Raw genomic sequence first — 8,781 nt, 5'->3', positions numbered from 1 at the left:
TACAGGGTCATATTGTTCAGGGTTACCTTTAAGCAGATCGTATAGTGGTTGTGAAATTGCAGCATAAGAATCTATCCAGGGTCTACATGCATGGACCCAAGAATGCTTGCAATTTGTGCACTGTGGTTGGCAGTATTAATTGCAGAGCTTCTAGAAGGCAAAATTCTTCTAGGAACCCCTGTCCCAAATATTGTACACCCGCACAACACAACTGACTTGTCATGACTGGCCTTGTGTCCTTTGCTAGCCAAAAAATTGGGAAGTGCCCTCATATCTTTGTCAAGGAATTACAAATTCTGTTCCCTGATTTGAACATCAACAAAAATGCAGTTATCAAATACTTTACTGATAGCACACAGAAAGGCTGAAGCAGCTGGGCAAATTAGTTTAAAGCTGAAGTAGATGGAAATGTTGAAACCCCTGTGCATTCTTGCACTGCTTTGATTATAATAGCTAACTGGTCCTGTGATATTCCTTGGAAAGCATTCCCTGCTGATATTTCCTGTGGGATGGCCTCCTGACTATCATTCACCTTTAAGCGTTTTCTGCGATTATCTGCTTGTTTTTTATGATAATCTTTTGCATAATGACCGATTTTATGACAGTAGTGACATAGTGACTCTTTCCTCTGACTATAGAACTTTTGACGGGAACCTGAGTTAGATCTGTTTGCTGTAAGGGCATGTACTGATGCTGTACATGATTTGGTTCTAGATCCAAGTCTAAATGGTCAAGTTCATTTTTAAGATCACCCCACTTAGTTTTTCTTCAATTTGGAACAGCTGTTACCAGAGCCTGTCTGAGATCTGGTCTCAATGATTCAACCAGCTGTCCAAAATGGGGACCTTCAGTGGTTTGATGTTATCGCTGTTGTATTCATCAATCCCACAATGACACAGAAAAACTCTTTCAAACCGCTCACAATACTCTGTCACTGATTCCCCTTTCCTTTGTTTACAACGTGCAATCTGTCCCCAGTCAGTGGTCTTATGACACTTACGGCTAATCCAGTCCCTAAATATTTTCCACCCCTGATTAATGTCCTGGCCTCTGGTGGGGGGCAGTACTGATGTTCTGGTTTAGATATGCATTTAGCATGTTGCTGCCTGATATCTGTCAGTGAGCGCTGAATTTTTTCACATGTTCTCTGGGCATCTATATCAGTTGTTAAATGCTTTTTACCCTCAGCTTCTTTTAACTTGTCATCTATAGATTTCAACTTGTATTCCCAGTATTGCTTATTAACAAAAAGACATTCCTTCACTGAGTCATGCTTTAGACCATAGCCTAAAGCTGTTTTACACTCAGCCAGAGTCCATACTAGATCAACAGAGAAACCTTTGGATGAAAAGTACTGACTTCTCTTTTGTTCGTTAATATGTTTCTTTACTATGTCATTAATTAACTTTTCAAAATCTAAATCAGTCCACTCAGGCATTTCAGTCCCTCCCTTAACTAAAGTGCTAGATTTGTAGTTAAGAGGTTTCCAAACAGTAACAGTTACCACCAGTAACACAATGCATTAAAAGTGTCCCTTTTTCAAAGAGGCTAACAGTTACCGACAGTAACACAATGCATTAAAATCTTCCCTTTTTAAAGAGGCTAACAGTTACCACCAGTGACACAATGCATTAAAATTGTCCCTTTGTCAAAGAGGAAAACCTTTACTGACTCCTTTTTATCTTATTCAGCCAAAATTTCTGTTAGGTTCGAAATGGGGTTTCAGTTTGCCATCCGGGTCACGGCACCAAGTTGTTAGAAATTCGGCATACAGGAGTCAGGGTCTTCATCCAAAGAGTCTTTATTAACACATACAGATGTATGGGCGCAGCTTGGAAGACCAACAGAAAATCTAACTAGACATATTTTGGGAAGACTTTTGGGAAGAAATGAGGGGAGGAATTACAAGGATCAAAAGGAAAATTAAATGGGAATAGAGGGGGGTACTGGAAGGGTGTTGGTTTTATAGTGGGTAATACAGGAGAAAGAATGGGGAAGGGTGGTCAAAAGGGTTTTGGCTTTATGATGGGTACAATAGAGGGGGTCATGGTACAGGATAACAAAAGGTGTGAGGAGACACGATTAGGTGTGTGTAGGAGTGGGGAGTGATACAGGGAGTGGGGGTGATACAGGATGGGGTATCAAACAGGAGGACTCATTCAATATACAAAATGGTGAGAGAAGGGGGGTAATTTCTCTCAGGTGGTTATAGTAATATAGTGTAGATAAGGGTTTGAAATGTTTATTTAGGGTGGTTATAGTAATATAGTGTAGATCAGGGTTTGAAATGTTTATTTAGGGTGGTTATAGTAATATAGTGTAGACCAGGGTTTAAAATGTTTTTTAGGGGTGGTTGTAGTAATATAGTGTAGATCAGAGTTTAAAATGTTTTTTAGGGTTGGTTATAGTAGTATAGTCTATCAGGGTTTAAAATGTTTATTTAGGGTTGGTTATAATAATATCATAGTTGCATGTGGACCCCAACAATGGTCAACTGCTTATCTTCTGACTGGGCATCAGCGGTCATAGAAGAGTATGCATGACTGCGCGGAAGAAAGGCCTGGCAATCTACTTCCGTACAAGCCAAGAAAACACAATGGATAGCGGCAATAACAGACTTCAAGACATAGTGCTGGAAGATGAGCCCCTCAGGTCGGAAGGCACTCAACATTCTACTGGGAAGAGCCAAAGATGCGTCGAAATACGTCCAGGATTTGTGACGCTATTGGACCAAAGCCTCCGGGATGTCTAATGGCTGATGTGCCTGTGTCAGAAATGACCATCCGAAGCTACAAACCAATCAAGATCAGAACATGGAATGTGCAAACTATGAACCAAGGAAAGATTAAAATTGTGAAACAAGAAATGGTAGCTCAAGACCTCGAAATACTCTGCATCAGTGAACTGAAATGGACCGGCCAAGGACACTTCACATCAAATGACCCTGTTGTATGCTACAGTGGCAACGAAAGGCAGAGGAGACATGGTGTAGCAGTCATCGTCACGAAACGCGTCAGCAAAGCGGTTGTGCAGTACAAAAACATCAGCGAGCGCATCATGTCACTTCGACTCCATGGCAAGCCAATCAAGACCACTATCATTCAGATCTATGCGCCGACAACAGATGCAAAAGAAGAAGATGTGGCTCAGTTCTATGAACAGCTACAGCAAGAAGTCGATCAGCGATCGCGATCAGCTCATAGTGATGGGAGACTGGAATGCCAAAGTTGGAGATCAGACAGAAATGCCAACAGTTGGAAAATATGGTTTGGGAGACCGAAATGATGCCGGCGAACGCATGGTGGAATTCTGTAAGGCAAATGATCTATGATTCATAGCCAACACCATGTTCCAACAACATAAACGTCGTCTATACACGTGGACTGCTCCAAACAAGCAGCACAGGAATCAGATTGACTACAAATGCGGTAGACAGCGATGGAGAAGTTCGATAAAATCTGTAAAGACAAAGCCTGGCGCAGACTGTGGAACAGATCATCAGCTTCTAGTATGCCGAATTCAAGTGAGGCTACAAAAGAACAATCAAGTCAAGACATCACCCAAGTACAATGTCGACAATATCTTATCTTATCTTATATACCAGTGGAATTCAGGAGCTGACTGAGTAACACATTTGAAATGTTAAACATGGACGAAGAACGAACTCCGGATGAACTATGGGACACCATGAAATCAATCGTACGCGAAGAATGCGAACAAAATCTAGACAAAGTGAAGAAAAAAAAGATGTCCCAACTGGAAGACTGTAGAAACCCTGCAGATAGCGTAAGGCAGCCAAATCCAAAGGCGATAGCACTGCAGAAGCCCAATACAACAGAGAGTTTCAAAGGGCAGTCCGCAAAGACATGGAAGCTGAGTGCATGAAAGGAAGAACAAGATCCGCCTTCCAAAAGATCAGGCAATTCAAAAGAAAATGCAAGCCAAGAACGTGCATGCTAAGGGATGAAAATGGGAAGGTGTACAATGAGGCTTCAGGCATCAAGGACCAATGGAAAGTGTACACGCAAACACTATACAAAAGTATCCAACCTGACAGTTACTTAGAGATGCAAGATTATGAAGATGAGCCAGCCATACTAAAAGAAGAGGTGGAATCAGCGATTAAAGGTATAGCCAGGAACAAGGCTCCGGGAATAGATGGAATTCCCATAGAGGTGCTGCAAGAATCCAAAGCCATAATAGAAGCAATGACAACACTGTGCCAGAAAATATGGACAACAAAGACATGGCCCAAAGAGTGGAAAAGGTCAATCATTATACCGCTACACAAGAAAGGAGATGTAGCTGACTGCTCTAATTATCGCACAATAGCTCTGATACCTCATGCAAGCAAGGTGCTGCTGAAGATCATTCAATGTACTGTAGATTCCAACCTTATACTGAACGAGAGCCACCAGACAATCAAGCAGGATTCAGAAAAGGCAGAGGTACAAGAGACATAATAGCGGACATTCGGTGGATCATGGGAAAGTCAAAAGAACACCAAAAAGAAGTCTACATGTGCTTCATTGACTACTAGAAAGCATTTGATTGTGTAGATCATGAAAGACTGTGGACAACACTTTGGAACATGGGAGTACCAGAGCATCTGATAGTTCTGATGCGAAACTTATACAGTGGCCAAGAAGCAGCAGTACGAACGGAACATGGTGACAGTGATTGGTTCCAGATTGGCAAGGGCGTCATGCAAGGCTGCATCCTATCATCCCAACTATTTAACCTATACGCGGAACAGATCATGCATAATGCAGGGGTGTATGAAGATGACAGAGGCATCAAAATAGGCGGCAGAACAGTGAACAATCTGAGGTATGCTGATGACACATACTGGCCGAAAGCAAAGAAGATGGCCGAAAGCATTCAGCTTTTGGCTGATGGCCGAAAGCAAAGAAGACCTCCGAGATCTGATAGTCAAAGTAAAAAGATGCAGCATGGAAATGGGCCTGAAACTGAATATGAAGAAGACAAAAATACTGGCCACAAACAGCATGGATGAATTTGCGATAGATGGGGAAACCATTGAAATAGTCAATGATTTCACCCTGCTCGGATCAATCGTAAACAACAAGGCCTCGAATACAGAAGAAATCAGACAAAGAATCGCTATAGGCAAGACAGCACTGAAAGATATGGACAAAGTATGGAAATGCAAAGACATCAGTCTTAGAACCAAGGTACGACTAGTAAACTGTCTGGTGCTCCCAACTATGATGTATGGATGTGAAAGCTGGACAATCAAGAAGACTGATTGGAAGAAGATAGACAGTTTTGAGATGTGGTGTTGGAGAAGGATTCTCCGAGTGCCATGGACAGCCAGGAGAACTAACTAATCGATACTGGACGAAATCAAACCCGAAATGAGATTACGAGCAAAAGTAGCAAAGATACGACTATCGTACTTTGGACATATTGCTAGACACCAATCACTGGAGAAAGATATCATGCTCGGCAAAGTTAGTGGAAAATGCAGAAGTGGAAGACCTGCAACATGATGGATCGACAACATCACAGAGACAATGAACACTACAATATCAATGTTAATCAAAATGGCTGAAGACAGAAGGATGTACAGAGTTACTATCCACCGTGTCACCATGGATCATCAATGATCACGAAGGCCAGGAGAAGAAGGATAGTGACATTACAAAAAGCATTTTCTGCATTAGAAAAGCTCAGATAAGCGCTTGAAACACAGTTCTGGAGTTTTGTGTTTTGGAAAATCATGACACTTTGTGGATACTAACATTGCACAATTCATTTCCATTGTTTTACAAGCTCAATGAAGATCTTTAAGCAGTGTTCTGAAGTGTTTTTTATTTTTGTACATTACTAATACTTTGTTAAGTGTGACATTACAAAATTACTTTTCAGAGTCAGATAAGCTCAAAGAAGCACTAAACCACAAATCTCAATTGCTTTAAATTTTTTTGTTCATTTCTGTTAGTTCATAGTAACACTGCAAATATCATTTTCTGCTATAGACAAGCTCAGATATGCGCTTAAGCAGTTGTGTAGTGCTTTAGTGTTTTTGTACATGCCAAATAATTTGTGATACTGACATCACAGAATTCATTTTCAGAATCAGGCAAGCTCAAAGATGTGCTTTAAGCACAGATCTCAAATGTTTTGTGTTTTTGTTCATTTTTATTACTTTGTTGATAGTGACAATTCAACACTTATTTTAAGCATCAGACAAGCTCAGAAAAGGCACTTTAAACACAGATCTCATATGTTTTTGTGTTTTTGTACATTCCTAATACTTTTTTAATAGTGAAATACAATAAGAAATTTCTATACCAGACAATCTCGGATAAGCGCTTTTAACACATTTGGAGTGTTGTAGAGTTTTTAGAGTGTTGTATAGTGACATAAAAAAAGCTGTTTCAGCTTCAGACAAGCCCATCAAAGAGCTTTAAGCACAGCTATGGAGTGTTTTAATGTTTTTGTACATTCCAATTCATTTGGGCGGCACGGTGACTTAGTGGGTAGCACTGTTGCCTCACAACAAGAAGGTCCTGGGTTCGATCCCCAGGTGGGGCGGTCCGGGTCCTTTATGTGCGGAGTTTGCATGTTCTCCCTGTGTCCGCGTGGGTTTCCTTCGGGTGCTCCAGAACTGGAACTTCCCACAGTCCATAAACATGCCACCAGGCTAATTGGAAACACTGAATTGTCCTATAGATACCTAGCCGCTAGATGCACAAACCAGTGCATTGTAGTGCCGGTCCCAAGCCCGGATAAAATAGGGAGGGTTGTGTCAGGAAGGGCATCCGGTGTAAAAATCGTGCCAAATCGATGCACGGATCATGATCCGCTGAGAGCCGACCCCGCAACCGAACGGGACAAAGGCCAAGGAAAAGAAGAAGTAAATTCCAATTCATTTCTTGATTGTGACATTACAAAAAGCATTTTGTGCATTAGCACAAGCTAAAAGAAGAGCTATAAACACAGTTGTGTAGTGCATTAGTGTTTTTTTTACACTCCTAATAATTTGTGGTACTGTTATCGCAGAATTCATTTTCAGAGTAAAGCATGCTCAAAGAATCTGTTTTAAGAACAGATCTCAAATTTTTTTGTTTTTTTTTATCATTCCTATTACTTTGTTGATTGTGACAATGCAACAGGCATTTTCAGCGACAGACGAAATCATAGAAGCAATTTAACAACAGTTCTGGTGTTTTTTAGTGTTTTTGAAAATCCCTAATACTTTTGTGGATACTGGCATTGCGTAATGCATTTTCAACATGTTAAAGAACCTCTTTAAGCACAGTTCTGGAGTGTGTTTTATTTGTTGTACATTACTAATACTTTTTTGAGTGTGACATTGCTAAATTACTTTTCAGAGTTAAATAAGCTCAAAGAAGCACTTTAAGCACAGATCTCAATCGTTTTGTGTTTTTGTTAGTTTTTATTACTTTGTTGATAGTGACAATGCAAATAAATTTTTTTTGCATCATACAAGCTCAGAGAAGCGATTTAAGGACAGTTCTGGAGTTTTTTTAGTGTTTTTGTACATTCCAATTCATTTCTTGATTGTGACATTACTAAAAGCATTTTGTGCTTTTGACAAACTAAGAGAAGAGCTATGAACACAGTTCTTGAGTGCATTAGTGATTTAGTATATTCCTAATAAATTGTGGTACAGACATCGCAGAATTTACTTTCAGAGTAAAGCATGCTGAAACAAGTGTTTTAAGCACAGATCTAAATGTTTTTGTGTTTTTTATCATGCTCATTACTTTGTTGATTGTGACAATGCGACACGCATTCTTAAAGTCAGACAAAATCATAGACGCAATTGAATGACAGTTCTGGAGTTTTTTAGTGTTTTTGGAAATTCCTAACATTTGCAATGTACATTCCAATGAATTTCTGGATTATGACATTACAAAAAGCATTTACTGCATTACAAAAGCTCAGAGAAGCGCTTTAAACACAGTTCTGGAGTGTTGTAGTTTTTTTGACATTTCCTAACACAGTTTGTGGATACTGCATTGCACAATGCATTTTCATCATGTTACTAGCTCAAAGAAGCTCTATAAGCAGTGTTCTGGAGTGTTTTTAGTTTTTGTACATTACTAATACTTTGTTGATTGTGACATTGCAAAATTACTTTTCAGGGTCAGATAAGCTCAAAGAAGCACTTTAAGCACAGATCTCAATAGTTTTTAGTTTTTTTGTTCATTTCTGTTACTTTGTTCATAGTAACAATGCAAAAAGCATTTTCTGCATCATACAAGCTCAGAGAAGAGATTTAACTACAGTTCTGGAGTTTTTTAGTGCTTTAGTACATTCCTATTACTTTGATTATAGTGAAATAAAAATAATAATTTTCTGCATTAGACAAGCTCAGATAAGCGCTTAAACACAGTTGTGTAGTGCTTTAGTGTTTTTGTACATGCCTAATAATTTGTGATACTGACATCGCAGAATTCATTTTCAGGATCAGGCAAGCTCAAAGGAGTGCTTCAAGCACAGATTTGAAATGTTTTTGTTCATTCCTACTGTATGTTTTTTTATTGACATTACAAAAATCATTTTCTGCATTAGACAAGCTCAGATAAGCGCTTAAACACAGTTGTTATTTCCTAAAAAAATTCTAACAGGGTTTCTACAGAGTTATCTACTAAAACTAGAGTAGGAAATGTTCATTGTGAAAGCACTTCTGTAAGATAAGAACGTCTGCTAAATGTTGAAAATTTAAATGTAAATAGTATAAATGAACAAAAAAAGATGATTAAAATGCATTTTGCAATGTCACCA

At 39.3% G+C, this 8,781-nt stretch overlaps 1 pseudogene; it reads left to right on the top strand.

Annotated features, from left to right (window-relative positions):
* Nucleotides 1-2,691: 2,691 nt before the first annotated feature.
* Nucleotides 2,692-3,625, top strand: LOC134303722 (craniofacial development protein 2-like; annotated as a pseudogene).
* Nucleotides 3,626-8,781: the final 5,156 nt, after the last annotated feature.

Source organism: Trichomycterus rosablanca, chromosome 26 (assembly GCF_030014385.1).
Source record: "Trichomycterus rosablanca isolate fTriRos1 chromosome 26, fTriRos1.hap1, whole genome shotgun sequence".
In the NCBI taxonomy this organism is placed as follows: Eukaryota; Metazoa; Chordata; class Actinopteri; order Siluriformes; family Trichomycteridae; genus Trichomycterus; species Trichomycterus rosablanca.
Note: the sequence above shows the minus strand (reverse complement) of the source record. Positions and strands in the feature narration are given on the sequence as shown.